The following is a 19520-nucleotide window of genomic DNA, read 5'->3' on the forward strand; positions in this document are numbered from 1 at the left end:
ACTCTTAGAGTAGGTGTGGCTTTGTCAGAGTAGGTGCATCACTGTGGGTGTGGGTTTAAGACCCTCATCGTAGCTGCCTGGAAGCTAGTGTTCTGCTGGCAACTTCAGATGAAAGATGTAGAACTCTCAGCTCCTCCTGTACCGTGCTGGCCTGGATGCTGCCATGTTCCTGCCTTGATGATAATAAACTGAACCTCTGAACCTGTAAGCGAGCTCCAACTAAATGTTGTCCTTATAAGAGTTGCCTTGGTCATGGTATCTGTCCATAACAGTAAAACCCTAACTAAAACACCCACCCCTTGTTTGGGATTTGATGCATCTTTGGTAATTCTCAAGGCCTGTGGGTTGGGCTAGAGAAGATGGAATTTATGGAGATGGGAGGTTTTCTGGAGCCATAGCTTCTGAGTGTAGTTCTCCCTCTAGCTGAGTGATAGGGACACCTCATTATATATACTGGTCAGGTTTCGGATGTGGGAAGCTGAGACCATAATGTCAGGCTTCCTCTTCCTTTCAGTAGTTTCTGTCACCTTTTCTGCATCAGGAAGGAAGCCACAGCTCTGCCCACACGTGGCCCATGTTCTAGGTGGGGAGACAGACTGGGGACAATCATTCCCAAGAACAACACAAGACCCCAACAGCAAAGGAGCTCAGAGGTCAGCTGCGGGTGCTCTTCATCACCAAAGGCTATTGTGTCCCCATGTCATCTGGCAGAGAAGTGTTCATGGACTCACAGGACTTCACTGGATGGATTGTGTGGAAGTACAGGGCTTCATCTCCTCAGAAGTGATGGCGGCTCATCCTAAGGCAAGGGGTCTATTGTGTATCTCCACAAGCCTTACTCATACACAGAGCCAGCCCGAAGCCAATACCAACAAAGCAGAATAGTGCCTCAAATGGTAGAGATGTAAAAACGAATTTCACATCCCCAGTTGGAAAGTTGTCAGGCGTAGCAATTTAGATATGCTGGTCCCATCCTCTCCTACTGAAACTTGTCTCTCGGGCAAACAATGGTTTAGGAAAGACAGTGAAGGGTTTTCCTGTTGAGGACAGACTGCAGGAAGCTTGGTAAGAGCCATACTGGAATGTGAAGAGATAGAGCTCCCCAAGCAAGAATTCTTGTAGCTGGCCTTTGGCTGCTCTGTGGGTTCTTTTTTCTTCTACCTTTCTCCACCCTTTTAACTCCTTAACACTAGATAGAAGAGAAAAAAGGATAAAGATGAAAGGGGGCAATGTTATCATTAGAGTACTTCCTACTGATTAGGGGTATTGTTCCTTGGGGCAAGTTGAATCTTTGCTATCAGGATATCTAATTTCATTTTCATCTTTCCTCTTTCTGTGTAACTGCTTAACACACGGCAGTCACCATCAGCCACAACCAACCAGCAAGCCACCCCACCTTTTGGGATTCCAGGACTAAGATACCATGTGAAAAGTCCCCAAAATGTCAAATGTCACAAAATTGCAGAAGCTATCTGCAGCTGGAAAAATCACGTCTCTGCTAGAGCATGAGTCAAGTCATAGTCAGCTGCTGTGGACAATCTGAAGTGGTCCCATATCCCACACCTTGGATTAAGACAAAAACAAATTCTTATAATATTTCCATGCTTTTTAAAGAAACCAAAATTCCAAAATTGTCATTACAGAGTTTCACTTTCCTTCCGGTTAGTCGTTGTACAGCACTCAACCTTTGAGATCAATGAACTTTTTCTTGGAGATTTGTGTTCATCATTATTAACTTAATTGTTAGCTTACAATTATTATAGTGGTAATAGTTCTATCTTCATGCTAAATACTTCCTTGAGTAGAATAACAGTAGCACTTGAAGCCTATCTCTGAATCTTGATTGCAATATCATCTTGATGCCTGATGTGAATAACCACTTAGAGGTGTCCATCAGGGACTGTATTTTCATGTAAATTTCAGAGAATCCTTTGCTCGTACACATTTGACATTAACATCCCTGGGTAGTTGTGAGATCAAATTTGAGGGGAAGAATGTATTTTTCATCAACCTAAAGACCAGGTGTGTTGCAATCTGAGAGAAAGGCCACCTTGCTCGTCCCCTGTTCATCTATCTCCTCTGAAGTCTCCAGCTAAGCCTCATGACAGTCCCTTCCCAATGTTTACCTTGTCTATCACTCCAGGCTCTAGTCAGGATTTTCTCACTTAAGGCCGACAAGATTTTAGATGAAATATCTTAGTGCATTGCAGTCCTTTGAACATCCCTTTGATTCCTTTGAATTAGCTGCTGTTAGAAGAGTGGGAAGGCCAGCGATAGATAGATGTGTAAGCCAGCAGTGCCCAAACTCATTTTTGTTGACTGTGTCCAAGTCAAACACATAAGAGTCTTTCAACACAGTCATCCCAGAGCTTCTGCTCCCTGGTGTACTTACTTAGAAGACTAAAGCAGATCCTAGAAGGCTTATTTTTAAAAATCTGATGGATACCTGGGTTTTAGAACAGAGTGCTTCAAACTCAACACTATGATTTTTTTTTAAACAATGAAAAGTAAGGATGGAACACAGGTAGCCAGTAACAGAAGATAACCAAAGCTGGGCCTTTCCTTCTGACTTTGTCAGCATTCTTTAGTTATGACAACATAATGATGAATAGCTACTCAATGAGTACAGCTCTATAGTCACACAGCGAATATGCGAGTATATATGTATATGATTATACATGTCACTATACAACATAACTTATATAACACCACATACACAGACATGGAGACAGAAAGAGGAACAATTAAAAATTCATAAGAAACTCTTTAAAATATCTGCTTGATCAGGGTTCTGGTGGACCTGGGACTGATTAGTCCCTGATCTGGATTACTTCTGAAGACATGAGAAAGGTTGTGGAAGAAGAGAGCACACAGCTAGAGGGCTAGGCATGTATTTGTGAACACAACTCAATGTCCTGAATGTGCCTCTCTCCCAGGAGCACAGGGACTACTCTGCTGGGCAGGAGAACAAATGAACTGATGTTCCCAGGACTTCAAAATTTGCCATTCAGGGCACATTCCCCTGGGATTCAGGGTATCCTCTAGCAGGAGCCACAACATCATCTGGTAGGTTGGCATATCCCTCATGTGTCCAAGTTAGTCATATCTTTTATTATCAAAGTAACGTTTTAACAATGTAAGTTTCAGCTCACAGAAGGCAGTGTAGAAACGCAGCATGCCTACATGCTTCCTTCACGATACCTCCTGTCAACTGTGTTGAACCAGTGCTGACAAGTCTCATCACCCAAAGTCCACAGGTCATGTCAAGGCTCACTTTTGGTGCTCTAAGTAAGTTGTTATCATTTTCTTTATCTAAAAACTTTGAGATATTAAAAAAATAGAGACAAATTAAAAGTACTACAATCCTGTACCCAAATTTAAATACCATAATATTGAGTTTGCCAGTATCTCTCATCTTTTTGTGTATGTGTGTGTACACGTAAGTGTTCTCTTGTTTTGACAGTGGAATTTTATAAAGCTAATAATGTGTTTCAGATCTCTAAAGGGCTACCAGTTTTGCTCCTTCAAAGGCAAATATCATCATTACCATCTTGTTTATGCAGTTATTTCTAGGGGCGACTGCTTCCCAGCAGACTTCCTGTATCCTGGACCTTACAACATTCTGATCCCTCTTTAGTGATAGTCTCAACTATAGACACAGGAGCCTTGATCTAGATGTATTCATGGGAGATGGGCTTCCCAAGGCCCATTGGTCTATGCATTCTGTCCAATCGTGGCTTTCTGTGCTGGTTTCCAGTTGGTCTAGGAAGAGCAAAGCAGTAGAAATAAATTTGGTTTTAAAGTCTGTGACATCACTAGCTCCAGGAACTTGACTAGGTTTCTAATACCTGGCATGATTCTTTTGAGTGAATCCTAGGCCCTAATAGAGAGCTGTGGCTACCACTTATTACACCTTCATAGGTGACTTGCCATGCTGGCCATTGTTGTGGTTCATAGGGGTTGTGGTTGGATAAGACTATTTATTGTGTGCATAGTATTTCCTAGTACCATGGAGATTAGACTTCAGGAAAGAGGCTTTCAGGTTAGACTCAGTTGAATCATGTGAGCCCTGTGTCCTATATGTACAGTGTCTTCAACAACAGGGGCTGACCTTCGACCTCTTAGAAACTACCAAAGTCACCAATAATGGTCTGTATTGTTTGGGGACTCACTTGGCCTTCCATGGCAGGCTGTGCTCTTTCTTATGATGCTTACTGAGGTTTGATTAAATGGGCAACTGGAAGAGGAGGTTGTGGACTGTGATGTCAGGCATGGCCAGCAAAGGCACTCGACGATGTACATTCTATCTATGTATTTTTCCTCCAGAACAATCTTCTAAGAGCTGGGTACATGATGGTCATGAAGGCCAATCTAGCTCTTTGTCTGTGGAGCAACCATCTTGAGGGAGAAATCAGAGAACAAGGATGTAAAGAGCTTGTTAAGTCATGCTGTCGTAAGAATGACAACCAGAAAGCAGGTTGATGGGGCTGAGGGAAGAAGGGGCTATTGAATGGCCATGGTGGCTGAACTGTTCTTCCAGCAAACTTATGAGACAAGCAGGGTATGCTCATGCCAAGGAGGAGCCTAAACAAAGTCTAGGCATTCAAGAAGTCTAGGGAACCATGGGAGGCATAGCCAGGGCTAGAGGAAAAGTGTGGATCCAATGGGGTTTGAAGAGAGAAGGTCATTTGTTGAAGGATGTGTGAGGATGTCTTCTTGCCTTCCCATTTCCTGTTTTCTGTTGGGAAGCTAAGGACAGTGGAGGATTCTGTGGAATGTAATGTTCCCAGGGACATGGATAGAACTAGCCAAAGGAATACTCCATTTCCCTTTCTGTAAGGTCTTTCTGCTGCTTTTTTTCTATAGGCACCAATCTGTTTTTCTTGATATTATCAAGACAGTGTCTTGGTATATAGTCAGTGTTCAAGGCTGATTTTGAAATTTACCATCCTCTTGCCTGAGGGTTAGGATTACTGGTATGTGTGTGAGGAGGGGAGGAAGCCCTGAATGTGTAAAGTCCTAAGAGTGTGTTGTTGACGTGAAGTAGCTTTGTCAAGGACTCTAGCCACAGACCCATGGGGGAATGACACAGCTATTTTTTTTATAAATGTATAAGTTATTTATAAAAATGTTATTTAATCTTATTTTATGTACATTGGTGTTTGCCCACATGTCTGTGTGAGTGTGTCAGATCCCCTGGAACTGGAATTACAGACAGTTGTAATCTGCTATGTGGGTGCTGGGAATTGAACCCCCCTGTCCTCTGGAAAAGCAGCCAATACTCTTTTTTTTTAAATCTTTATTAACTTGAGTATTTCTTATTTACATTTCGATTGTTATTCCCCTTCCCAGTTTCCGAACCAACATCTCGCTAACCCTCCCCCTCCCCTTCTATACGGCTGTTCCCCTCCCCATCCTCCCCGCATTACCCCCTTCCCCCAACAATCAGGTTTACTAGGTATTCAGTCTTGGCAGGACCAAGCAGCCAATACTCTTAACCACTGAGTCATCTCTTCAGCTCAAAACATCTACATCTCAAAAAAAAAAATCACATGTTTATCTGGAATTCAAATATGCCTGGGCGCCCTCTGTTATCTGATGGTATTGCTTCTGGGTTACGTTCCTGAAGTCCAAACATGCCAGTGATTCTTCAGCTGGGTTTTGCATTCTTGCCCTGGCTGCCAGGGATAGACCTGATGAGGTAGTGAGGGACTAGAGAAAGGACAGACACATATACTCACAGACAGAGGTACACATAGACAAAAAAGCTGAGACTGGGTGGTCTGCACACTCTGGTGGGAAGACACAGGACCCCAGACGCTTAGCATGTTTAGTGAACACAATGGAACAGAGAGGTGAGGTTACTGTATACAGCTGAACATGGAGGTAGGGATATTATGTACAGATAAACAAGGAGGCAAGCAGGATTATTATGTACAGATGAATTAAAAAAGTCAGTCCAGCTAATCCCTGTAGATGCAATCTACAGGGAACAGTTTTCAGTCTGTAAATACCCTGGGGGAGAAAGATACCATGAACAATTTCTTCCCTTCTTATTGACATTTGCACTTTGACCCTCAAGGAAGACCTTGCTGCCCCTCCAAGCCTCACCTCAAAGGAATTGTATGAACGTAAAAGTCAAATTCCACTAGACGCTCTACAATCTCACCTCTAAGTCTGGTAATGCCTACCAGGAGAACTGCAATGGCAGAACCAGATGTTTTTGTGTGTGTCATCTCTCAGAGGCACGGACTTTACCTTGTTGGAGACGAGTCCTTGCCCTGTTTGGCTCCTGTTTCTTCCAGGATAGATTTGTTTATTTCCGATTGGCTTCTTTCTCCTGAGGATCCGAGAAGATGCCACAATATTTGTTAGTAGAGCTGGAGAGATGTCTCAGAGGTTAAAGTCACTTGCTGCTTTTGGGGAGATCTACGTTTGTCCTGAGTATCGATGCCAGACAGTTTATAACCAACTGTAACACCAGCCCCAGGGGACCTGATGCCTTCTTCTGGCCTACACAGGACACCTGAGCATACACGCACACAAGACAACACATACACATAATAAATAGTAAAATAAATCTTTTCTTTTCTTTTTTTTTTTTTTCGAAGCTGGGGACCAAAGCCAGGGCCTTGCGCTTGCTAGGCAAGCACTCTACCACTGAGCTAAATCCTCAACCCCAAAATAAATCTTTAGAAATGAAAAGATAATAGTCAATGTATACTTAATAGGGGACCAAAGAGCCAGTTTCCTTTAGATGGCTTCTGGAAGGGACAAACAGCTCAGCAAGGCTTCAGGGTGGGAGGGGGTGTAATGAGGTCTTCACAGAGGTAGCTCTCTTTAGAATTTAGGGTGGTTTCGGAGAGGGTCACAATCCACTCAGCTCACTCAGCCCAAGGCAGTCCAGACTTACTGCTCTCCTACAATATTCTGAGTTATACGCACACCCTCCCTCTCATAACCGTCCTGGTTTGAGGTAACGTGGTCACTCCACGATGTGCAGGAAGCTCAGACCAGGACATCCATTTTACAGACTGTGAAGTCACATGACCTGCTGGTCTTCTCTTGCTTCACTGGTAAAGGGGAGCATCAACAAAACTCTAAGCTCCCCCTCCAGAAACTTCTGTCCGTTTTTGGGCTGGAATGGTAGTCAAAGGACATCCCATAGGCAGCCTTTCCAGACTTGGGGTCAATTGGTATTCAGTGTTGCCATATGCTTTGTTTATTTACGCCTAGCAGACTTAAAACCCAAAACCGAAACCTCTTCTCTTGTCCTGGGGACATGGAAACCGAACGCTAGTTGATGCCTGAAGCAGTAGCTTTAGTGCGGTCAGATCATAGGAGAGCAGGCATGACTCAGCTGGTGAGAGCCGGCTTGTGGAAACGACTTTATAGACTCTTTAAGGAGGAATTGCACGATGTGATAGCAGAACATGGCCAAAATTTCCACCTTTTAGCTCCGCTGTTGGATTTACAAGGTTTCCCTCAGACCAGTTTTATGTGAGCCCGTTCAGACCTTGTAAACGGAAGTCTGTGTTTGCATTCATTTAAACTCCTGTGCTTTGAAATGAAAAATGTCTATCCCGAGTTACTAAATAAATTGCTGTCCGTAGTTCCCAGCCACCCCCCCCCCCTTTCACCAAATGCATGTCTGTCTGATTATGTTTTCTTTCTGGTGCAGGCTACCAAGCCCAGGGCCTTACACAGGAGAGCAATTTTGATACCAGCAGTTGCCGTTTACGTTCATGTTTTTTCTGGTTTTGGTGGGATTTTTGTTGTTGTTGTTGTTTGTTTTATTTTTTAATTGTGTGCTATTTTACAGTATGGGTATACCAAAGCATATAGAAATGATTCCCTATTGGTGGATTTTGAGGTTATTGCTAATTATTTGCTATGTTTAATTATTGATATTATCATGCATATATGAATTTATGTAATATAGATTCCTAGAAATGGAATAATTAATTTTATTAGTGTGTGTGAGTGTGTGCATGTGAGCATATATGTGTGAATGAATGTGTTAGTGTGTGTGTGAGTGTGTGTGTGAGTGTACGTGTGTGTGTGTGTGTGAGTGAATGTATGTGTGTGAGTATATGTGTGAATGTATTTGTGTGAGTGTATGCACGTGTGTGTGAGTATATGTATGTGAGTATACATGTGAATGTGTGTGTGAGTGTGTGTGTGTGTGAGTGTATGTATGTGAGTGTGGGTATATGTGTGTATGTGTGAGTGTGTGTGTATGTGAGTGTATGCATGTGAGTATGGGTGTATGTGTGTGTGAGTATATGTGTGTGAATGTATGTGTGAGTGTGTGTGTGTGTATATGTGTGTGAGTATGTGTGAGTGTGTGTGTGAGTGTATATATGTGAGTGTGGGTGTATGTGTGTGTGTGGATGTGTGTATGTGTGTATGTGTGTGTGAGTATATGTGTGAGTGTGTGTATGTGTGAGTATGTGTGTGTGTGAGTGTATGCATGTGAGTGTGGGTGTATGTGTGTATGTGTGGGTGTGTGTGTGTGTGAGTGTATGTATGTGAGTGTGGGTGTATGTGTATGTGTGTGAGTGTGGGTGTATGTGTGTGTGAGAGTGTGTGTGTGTGTGTGAGAGAGAGAGAGAGAGAGAGAGTGTGTGTGTGTGTGTGTGTGTGTGTGTGTGTGTGTGTGTGTAAAACCCATGCCACAGTGAGCATGTAGAGATCAGAGGACAACCTCAGATACTGGCCCTCACCTCCCACCTTGTTTAAGACAAGGTCTCCTGTTCACCACTCAGTATCAGGATGTCTGGCTGGGAGCTTCTGGGGAACTGTTCTCTTGTTCCCACCTCCCACCACACAGTAGGAGAGCCTGGGAGTCTATTGCTCCCACCACCCAGCGCACAGTAGGAGCTCTGGGATTTCAGACACACCTGTCTTTTGAGCTTGCTGGGGATCTGAACTCCTGTTGTTAGGATTGAGCGGACAACAATTTACTCATTGATCTGGCTCCCCGAGCAGGATTAACTGATTCTTATTAGCGATTGGTGAATTGACATTTTCAAAGGACTCTTTTCAGTTGCTTGTCAGTTTGAAGGGACTTTTCAGAACTTGAAGCAAACTTTGGAGTGACAGCAAGGTTTCAGGTGTTGGCTGTGCATTGCGTCTTTGTTGTGGTCAGGCAGTTATCCCTTGACCCCTGCAATTGGATCAAACTGAGGCAAACTGAATCTTACTTATGTAGACCCTTGCTCTCTGTGACCTTGTTTTTATGTCCTGAGTGATTCCTTAGACTAGACTGCAGTCCAGCCATGAACGGCCCTGATGGGAGAATACTTTTATCCCTCAATCTGTAGAAGCTGAATTGAACTTACTGGGATTAGCTGGTACTGATGGACTTGTTCGTCTACTTTAATTATCCTTCCAATGAGAGCTTTTTCCCCAGACTGGATTTTGAATCAGAAGAATGGCAGCTGCAGGAAATGTTGAGTGAGATCAGCTAAAGATCTTACAGAAAAGGTGCCCACAAGGAAAGCTCTAGCCTGAAGGAGGTAGAAAAGATTTTAGTTTCTAAAGGAGAGGGCATTTTCTGAGGAGTCACACTTAAAAGGCAGAAAAAGAATTGTTTTACTTGTTCTAAAGCCAGCCAGGCTGTCCTGTACTGAAACTTGCTCCCATAAAAGCTAAAAGTTAACAAAAGAATGAAAGCTGGAGAAATTGAGGGAACTTGCGGGTGGAAGACAAAGCCTGGACAAAATGGCTTTCGCGAGCATCATGTTCTCTGCCGCCCTCTGGTGGCCATGTGAAGGAGCGAAGTGTAAAGCGGTCTTAAGTTCATCTTCAAACTGACCTGCAGTTTGTTTCCACTGCAGCCTGTTCTTTCACAGAAGGCGGAAACAGTGATGCTTCTGATGTAATGACGTAAACGAACAGCAGAGAGGGAAAACGGAAGGAAACGGCAGTCGTTTTGGTTCAACACCAACTGTGCCATATTCTGCGTCCAGTCCTGGAGGCACAGAGCGGAATGAAACATGACTGCAGTTTTTGAAGCGATCCCAATATAGACAGGCGTGCACAAATGAGCGAGCGGTCCTGCAGCCAACCGTGTGAGCAGCAGTTGACAAGATGTAGGTCCTTGACAGCAATTCTCAAGTCAGATTGACATTACTTACTGAGAGTTTCCATTTGCTCCCAAATAGAAAAACAAAACAAAACAAAGCAAAAGCCCTCCACATTCTTGTTTAGAGTAGAGATGATGTTCGGGGAGAATGGATGTTTTCTTTCTTCCCTGACTCTGTAAAACATTGGGTTTGGGACGCTGAGATGGCACACGTATGACAGTTCAAAGTTGAAGCCTTGGCTTGGAGATGAAAGGCAAACTGTGTACACGAGCAAAACACACCGCTCTGTGAACAGCAGCGAATGCAAGGCTCTGAGGAGGCTGATGCCACACCATATGCAGTAAGGTCAAAGATGGTCACCCGACCTTCTCTGTGGGGAGTACTAAGGGTGTTTCTCAAGGGCTGTATGCAGGCTCCTCTCCTGAGTAATTCTAAGAAGCCCTCTGTATTCAGGGACACCTAATGGCACTAAGAATTCTTACTCTTGATATAGTTTTAGGGCTACATTTATAGTAGCTAATATAGTCTTTGAGTTAACACAAGTAGCCATAGAGGACTGAGGAAGTTGTATTAAAGATAGTGTTCTGCGTTGGGGATTTAGCTCAGTGGTAGAGCGCTTGCCTAGCAAGTGCAAGGCCCTGGGTTTGGTCCTCAGTTCTGGAAAAAAAATAAGATAGTGTTCTTTTTTCACTGTGTAGGGGTGCGTGCATGTCCATGGGTGTGAGAACTTGAAGCCACACTTGGTTTTATAAGGGAAAATGGCTCTTTTGTGTCTTTCCCTTGTGACTCACGAGTTCAAAACACCCTTAACCATGTAAATGATAAAGTGGTCACTCAGGCATCAAAACCTGAGCTGCACTAGTCAAGGCAAACAGAGCTCCACTCTCCCTCTCCCCCAGGGTAATCGTGAAGCTGGTGACATCTTGTCACCATAGAGAAAGATGTTATCTAATAATGCAGCCATTCTAGAGGAACGGTGAACAGCGAGACAGTGTGTAGTCAGTGATGCTTGAACTCCCGGACAGAGCCATACTTGAACCATGGCATACTGGTTAATATTCCAGTTATACAAAGCAACCCATTTCTCTGGCTATTGCTCAAGTCAATAAACCCCATGCTTTGGTGACTCTTAAATGATCTAAGGGGCTTATGGAGAGGTGGATTGTGTTCCTCACCTTCATGTAGATCTGGGCTTGAGGACTTGAATCTGGAGTGATTTCCAGGGGATGGAGTACTTGCTAGTTTGGCTATCTTACTATGAGAACCATTGGCTTAGAAGTCTTCTAGTAGATTCTCCTGCTTATTCCCCAAATTAAGTGGCTTGATAGCAGAGGATATTTTCTCAAAGAGGGAGAATCTTGGGGGAAATTCCTGGAAGGGGCCCCAAGAGTATGTTTGAAGCCAGTCAGGAAGCACTTGAAAACGTGGCATGACCATGCCCCATCATGGTGCGAACCATTTTAGTAGCTTTATTTTGCTTTATTTTGATCTCTTTCTACTCTCATCCTACCCCCCCCCCCTTTGTGGTTAGAGGCAAAGCCAATAGAGTAGGTGACAAATTAACCCAAACAGTAGGACTAATGCGTGTTTTGTCAACGACTTAAAACGCACGCATTGAGAAAAGGCACATTTTTTCCCCTCTGATCCAGTCTGTCAACAAAATGCTTTTCAGGAGAAACATCAAAGCCATTTCATCTGCAAATTTCATTTTTTTTCCCCTGGAATCCCTTAATCTACACTGTTGACAAAAATTTCTGTCAAGTGCCTCAAACCATTGTATTAACAAATCTCGTTTTGTCAATCATGATTTAGGCTGCTTGCAAATGCATTTTGTAATATTCCACTCCATCCTGTGGGAAGAACAGCTCACAGTCAACGCCTCAATCTTAATACTGAGAGCGAATGAAGAAGGAAAGGGAAAGTGGTGTCATCCACTGGGGGTCCCTATGCATTTCAAGTAAGGGTAGCACGTCTGAAGTCTTCCCTTAGCAATGCCAGGTTGGGGAGACTGACCATGAGTGTTGGCGAAGGCACAGAAACTGTACCTCAGGGTTCCTGTTTAGTTTGTTATCTGTGAATAACAGCCTTGCTGTCTTCTCCTCTTAGGCGACTCACTGTGCCTACCATTGGTGGCTCCTACATCCACTTCTAACACCCCCTGATTATGAATTCAAGAGGATGGCGCGCATGTCACTGCGTTTAGATTTCAGTGTGTCTTTGCTTTAGTTATCACACCATGGTGCCGAAGATGGTCACCACTGTCTCTCCTAGCCACTCTGAGAATGTCTAGGGGCATCTGCTCAAAGAGGAAGCTATTTTAGGTGAGCTCAAGCTTGAGATGTCTGTTTTCTGCTTGGCTTATCTCCGAACTCTTCATAGTGGGATGCCAGGGAGGGGCTGTTGCTGCGGTTCCCAATAGCCTCTAACATAGGAAGTTGCTAAGTTTTCTTGGTGAGGGATGTCACTGTGGCCATCAAATTATGGTGGACTAGACACCCGTTACTGCAGAAAATAACAGATGTGTTAGGTTAGATGTTAGGGGATCTGAATGTGAGTCCCGACTCTACCTCAGAATAGCTACTGGATTTGAGAGGTCACTGTTCATCTTTTTAATGACACTAAGTGAGAACTCCTGAGCTCTTAGGAAGAACAAGGGAGAGAAGCTTGTAAGCTTGAAGTTAGAATGATGGTCAAGCACAGAGAACATAGGCTGCAAGGAATGCTGTTGCAGAAATTCTGGCTATCTCGGAGGAGGTCGATTTTTCTGTGCCGTAAGCCAAAGCAGACTGATGATGTAATATGGGATCATAATTCAGATGGCTTCAGAAACCCTGACCTTCTATAGAGTCTAAAAACCCATTCTTAGGAATCAGATACATAGAATACCCTCAAAGGTTGCTAGGCTATGTAGGAATGATGTCATACAGGTGAGGGCAGGTACAAGATAGAACGAGGCCTATCATTGAATGAGAAGGAAGGATGGGTGGGGGAAAAGTTTGAGGGAAGAGAAGGAGACTAGAATGGGAGGAGACTGGCGGAGGAAGCCATGGAGAGAACATGGAGGCTGATGTTAAGATTCTACTCTGTGTATTTACAGGTTGTTATAAGTATTCTTAAGGGACAGATGTGTACAGGGCTTTGTATGTTTAGGTGGGAAATTATATCTTATCAATTGGAACACAGGTTATTGTGTTGTGTGTTCTTTCATGTAGCGAGAGAGTGTGTGGCGGCAAGAGATCCTGGGCTGCCACAGAGTTGGGATGTGTGTTTCTGGCATAGTGCCTTGGGAACTGGATGGGTAGAGAGATTGCTGCCAGGCTCAGAGAGAAGCCTTTGGCAGTGCAATATGGGATAGAGCAAAGTGGGTGAGAGGTTCTGCTGACTGAGATGAAGACATCTACCAGATATCTTGGGGCACTGTGGTACCAGACCTAGCGGGGGTAAAAGACAGCCCTTTTGTATAATTTTACAGCAACAATGCTATGCATATGTGAGTTCACCTTGGCTTTTTGTGTAACAATTTATGGAAACCCAACCAGGAAGAATCGGGCCCTAGAACTCAGAAAGCACTAGACAGGAAGCAAGATGGGTCCTTCTGATGCCCAAGGAAAGAGGCCACACTGAGGCCAACTCATGTTTGATCCCCACCGCCATAATTTTGCTTCCATCCAGTCTATCACATGTGAAGAATGATTATATCCTTGAGAAGATTTAGATACAGGCTGGGTCTAGAAAGCCTGGTGACTGCCTGACTGCTGTAATGGCTGTGACTTCCATCTATAAATCCCCATGTTGAACACTGTGACAGAGCCAATGACTTCCGCATGCTACCACCCCTACCCGTTCCTTCCCGCCTGCTTAACCCCTCCACAAACTTTTCTTCTGCCAGTAAAACTAGCCCTGTTCCACTTCACTCTTCCCAGGCCTTCGTCATCTTCATAGCCACCCAGATTCACTCTCTTCTTCCACATGACAAGTGGTGTGCCGCTATTAACAGGCTTCCTGGAGCTCTCGACCCTGGGTTTTGCTGCCTACAGCTGAGGGAATCGAGATTGAGTACACAGTTGGAGAGAAACAAATCAATTATAATAAGTGACAAACAAACAAAATCTCTGGTCCCTCAGAAGCCAGAGCTAATGTACTGAGTTCACAAACAAGGGCTCTCGGGGCTGGTGCTTTCTGGAGAATCACCCTCAGAGTGAGTGTCCCCAGATGCTGGGAGGGAAAAGGCAGTGGGCAGCCCAAGGGTAGAGAGAAAGACCAAAGTTGTAGCCTGTGGCTATAAGCTCTGCTCATTCTATTGCACATAATTGGTTTTTCCCAGGAAACTTTTGTACTAACCTTTGGCTTCTGGATGCAGAGACTGGCCTACAGAATAAATGAGTACGATAGGCAGTGTGACAATCAGGACTTTGTAATCGCCAATTATGGATAATGTGGCCTCAGCCTGTTTATAGAAAGGGGGGACTGTGCACAAGCCTCTTGGTTTAGGGACCCTAATCACGTAACGGTAAACCTTACTTAAAATATGACTGGATTCAAGAGCTCACGACACTGCAGAAGCGACTTCCTATTCCTCATCAGCCCAGCTTCCTCTTTGTGGAATCTGTTTGCAGATGGTTTTGTCTCATGGATGCAAAATGATGTTTCTGGGGCCCAAAGCCACGCCCCACTAGCTTCAATTCTGGCAGAAAAGAGGTCTTATTTCTCTCATTCCTAGAAACCTCCTGAGATTTAGAATGACCAAGGACTCTTGGATTCTCTGCTTAACCATGAAGTAGAACCAGTTGGCCTGAATTGTAAGAGCCTAGAAGGAGCAGGTGAGGTAAGTTGGCAAGGAAACTGAAAATCAAAATTGACGGTGGGGATGGACTTATTAGTCAAGGCTGGGTGGAAAGCACACAGATTGTTGTTTTAAGCTGAAAGTAGATTATTGTGGGATATTCCGTGAGAAGGGGCAAAGTCTGACTCATCAATGACATCCAGAAAAGTCACCCAGAATTGACTCACAGGGGGAACTCAGGAAGCCAGGAGTTGAGATGTTCCACCATATCTGGACTCTTGGAACATCACCTTTATGTGATCTAAGGATCAAGAATCTCCATCAGAGACATTGGCTCCAGCAAAGTGGTGCCCTCTTTACTGCCATCTACAAAGTTAATGAGGCCTTTTGTTAGATGCCCTATAATCCCACAAAACCCAAGAATCATTCTAGAAACACTAACTAGCAAAATCATGCTCTCTGCCTCCCGGCCCTCCCCATCCTGTGTGCCACGCTGACAAAGTCTAGAACCCAGAGCCATGAGGAGCTAGAAAAGAAGAACATTCAACTTCACAGTGCTTAACACCATTGCCTAGCATAAGGGTAGGACAGAAGTTGGACGGCTCCTTTTGTAACTCAGAGAGCCAAGTAAGGACTCCCTACTACAATAGAGAATGTAGCTGCACACAAGGCAGGTCTATATGTATGCTCAGTACTTCCTAGCATGGATTCATTTTACTAGAACATAGGTAAAGAGACCTATGAGGATAGGCATGCTGCATTCGACTCATCCATAAGTACTTAATTAGCAAAGAGGCACATGGCTAAGAAGATGGATGAACAGCAGATTCATGCAATACTTGGGTAGAAGGCATAGCAACCAGCCATGGGATAAGGAAGAGTCTAAGAAAGAACAACCACTCCTGACTTCTTTGACTATATACCCATGGTTCTGCAGACCCTGAAGCTGTCACTGTGGGTACTGAGAGCTAATGATCTCCCCCTGCTCTCTTGTGTTCTCTCTCTCTCTCTCTCTCTCTCTCTCTCTCTCTCTCTCTCTCTCTCTCTCATTATTATAGTAGTGTTGTTTCCTGTATGCATGCCATGCCATGTATCCTCCTATTCATCCTATTCAACGTAGAAGAATTATTCATTCAGTCAACTAATACTTGTTAGTTACTTGCTATGTAGTGGTCCTAGTCCTCTGATAGTGTTATAGCCACTCACAAAGCAGACAAAATTCCCACCCTTATGGTTCTAACATCCTGATGGTGATTTATATCTCTTTGGGGAGAGAGCAAGTTGAGGCAAGCATTTCTGACCAGTGGCGACAGGTAGTATTGGAATTCTAGCATTCTGGCAGCGGGGCTGTCACTTACATAGCGTCCCATCTGTGCCCCAGGGCTCCCTTGAGAGAAAGTTCCAGAGAAGGACCTTCTTCCCCTCTCATTGGTGGCTGAGCTGAGCCTCTGGGCTGCTGGTTGCTGCAGCTTGGATGACTGGAAAAGCATGGGACAAAGCTAGAGCTGGGTAGGTGTTTGGAGCCACAGTGAATAATGCTCTGCCTCAGAGCTCAGCGTGCTCTTCTCCTTGCAGGGAACAATGGCGGCTGTGCTGAGGGCTGGCACTAAAGAGGAAGCTGCTCCAGACTCTGATTTCTTTACCTTATCACCCACTCTTTACTGCTCTGTGAGGCATATGCACCCATGTAAGACAGTGTAAGAAAAGTCACTAAAAAAAGTAGTCTTCCCAAGGTCACACAGCTAGAAAATGGGGGAGTAAAGGCTTAAGCCCTCTTTTCTAACCCATCGCTATGCGAAATTATGAAGGAAAGGTCTTCTAATGCATGAAGCATCTTCCTTTTTAAAGATGTGTCCATTTATTTACAGACTTACTTATGTGCGTGCACAAATGCACGTATTTGTCTGTATGTCAGGCAAACATGAGACGGTGCACCCCTGTGGATGTACTGGGGGCAAAATAAGAAGGCATTGTGTGCACTCTTTCATAGTTCTCCACTTGTTACTGTGCACTAGGACCCTCCTTTCTGAATGGAGGATTGTGTCAACAAGCTCCAGAAATCATCCTGTTTCAGCCTCTCTCCAAGTGCTGATTCCAAGTAGCTGTGGAGAACATCAGGCTTGTTACCTATGTGTTGAGTTCTCTTAGTCCTTGTAGTTTTTCCATCAAATGCTCTTAGCCATGGAGCCAAGTCTCTGACACAACCATCTTACTTGTTATCTGTGGTGACATAAGATCAGTTCAGACCCATGGCTAGGCATCTGCACTTTACTGGACTCACAGTGGCATCCTGGAATGGGAATTTAAACTAAGCGATACCAAAGCAGAGAATTGTCCCTTGGTCTGATGTTCTTGGTCTCCATCATCACTGCTGTTTTCCTTAAAGTTGGTTCTTGGCTTGGCTGACATTCTGGGTACTTTTATTCTTATTACTGGAGGATAGATTTTTTTCCAACAATACTTTCTGTTGTAAATAATTTGACGCATTTCCTTTTGCATTAAAAGGGAAAAGCATCTTCTGTCACTTAAATTCAGCAATTTCATATTCACACTGGGGACTGACCCAGTGGGTGACTTGCAGAGGCCTCCTCTTATCTGGCAGAGATGCGAAGAGCAGGGCTTGCTCAGTCTGGGCACCTACAGCATGAGAGAACAGGTCATTTTTAGCTGTGAGATTGTTCTGTGCATTGTAGACATGTGGCATCATCCTTGGCCTGTTTCCACCAAATGCCAGTTGTAGACAGAGAGCTGGCCCTATTTTACATTTCATCACCAGATGCCAGGCACTTGAACTCAAGCTTACTGCAAAGGAGGCTGGGAAATGTACACTGACAGTCTTGGGCCCCCAAATAAAAATATCTAGAATTACTGCAGAAGTTCACAGCTCATAGTGAAATAGAGAAATGGCCCCTTGCCTGTAATGTTCTGTCTAAGAGGATAGCATTAGGAGTCAGGGATACCTGAGTGGACCTGGAGAATTTGTTGATTTTTTTTAAGAGATCAAATGTCCAATGGACAAGGCAGTGGTACCTCCTCATACAGATGTCAAAACTGAAGTCACATGAGAAATAAAGAATGGTTGCAATTGCTATTCACTTTTTAATGTCCTATAAAGGGCATAAAGCAGCATACAGTTCTAAGATTCCCTTGCAATAAGATAGGATTAGGCTGCCTGGAATCTTACATATGAATGTGCTCTATGAGTACGAGGCCCATGTGATTCTCTTGCAGGCAACCTCTGTGACATTCCTAGGCCTGAATCTATTGTGGAGGTCTCTGATGCTCCAAAGGAAGGACAAGATAATCTAAAAAGTCAGGCAATGTGTGTCTTGACATGGCTTCAGAGAGCACAACCATGCTGCGTCGACATCGGGGACTTCGCCTGCCTCTGCTGGCTCTGGTATATATAACAGAGAAGCAGCTTTGATTGTATGAAGCTATTGAAAAATGGAAAAGTCAATCTGTTATAACAGCTAACAACCTCTGACTGCTACCTGCGCATAACAATAGACTGAACCCTCGGAAAGTGTCAATAGCTGTTAGATAATATTATTGATAGGAACAATGGGTTTCTGAATTTGACAGACAGTTGGAGACTACGGAGGGGAGAGAATAGGAGTCGAATGGATTGATGTACATCACTGTGTCTTTCACCAATTCATGAGACTTGATGGATGGATCAGCATTGGCTTATGTTATGCTTTCAAGAGCATTGTTATGATCCCAATGGTGCATCTCAAAAACTAGAAGCCCTGCCTCCTCCCAGGGGATGGAATTGAGTCATCTGAAGAAGAATCTATAGTGAGCTTCTCAGGAGGACCCAGGAATGAGATCCAAGTTAAAAAAGAAAAAAACAGTATGTAAGGAATCTGAGAAAGCCTGGCAGGTCCTCAGATGTATTCCTTATCAACATGAGAAATTCATTTTTCTGAAGAGATTCACTTGAATCCTGTACATTGAAGAAAGGTAAGGCTTATCCCAAGAGTTCATAAGGGTAAAATGAATGCAGTGAGGACTCCCAGAGGAAGAATCTATTAACCCCTTTTTCTATTCTCTCTGCCATAATTTTGTCTTCTCTGATATTTAAGATATTTGTAATATTGGACTTTCAGAAGGCCATTAAACATTTCCATTAGGTCTCTTGAACATCAATGATAGTGTGTTGAGTAAGGGACCTACAAAGACACCATATCTTAATCTATGGGATGTGTGAATATGCTACCTTCCATGATGAATGGGGTTTGCAGAAATGATGCATTGCAGCTCTTTCCCCCAGGCTTTCTGTGTCCATCAGACCAGTCATCATGGAGTAGAGGCTGCAGTGGTGGCCTACAGGGTATGTTGGTCCAGCCATTTTAGTAGCAATAGATAAGCAAAATGATACAACAAAAGCTAGCCATGAGAGGGGTAATGAAGTTGTTAGCATTTGTTAGCATTCCCTTGGAGAGAAACTGGGAGGGGATCACCTGATCACCAATGGAAGTCTAGTCATTATGCCCTCCGGTCTGGTCCCTGACTGTAAATAGAGGTGGTGGAGAATATAAGAGGTGAAACATTGATTAAGGGTGGAACTATGAGGATGGGTACTAAAGCTTTTATGAATTATCCCAAATGCTGGGGTAGGACTTTTCAGTAAGGAGGCTGCT

The 19520-nt window shown here is 44.0% G+C and overlaps 1 long non-coding RNA gene across 1 annotated transcript; it reads left to right on the forward strand.

Annotated features, from left to right (window-relative positions):
* The first annotated feature begins 2674 nt into the window (after positions 1-2674).
* LOC102549475 (uncharacterized) lies at positions 2675-19025 on the forward strand. The gene is made up of 4 exons (XR_015643555.1): positions 2675-3066; positions 3142-3288; positions 14812-14916; positions 18106-19025. It is a non-coding gene; the product is annotated as an uncharacterized LOC102549475 (long non-coding RNA).
* The last annotated feature ends 495 nt before the right edge of the window (positions 19026-19520 follow it).

The sequence above is a fragment of the Rattus norvegicus genome, chromosome 19 (assembly GCF_021556685.1).
Source record: "Rattus norvegicus strain SHRSP/BbbUtx chromosome 19, alternate assembly SHRSP_T2T, whole genome shotgun sequence".
NCBI lineage: Eukaryota > Metazoa > Chordata > Mammalia > Rodentia > Muridae > Rattus > Rattus norvegicus.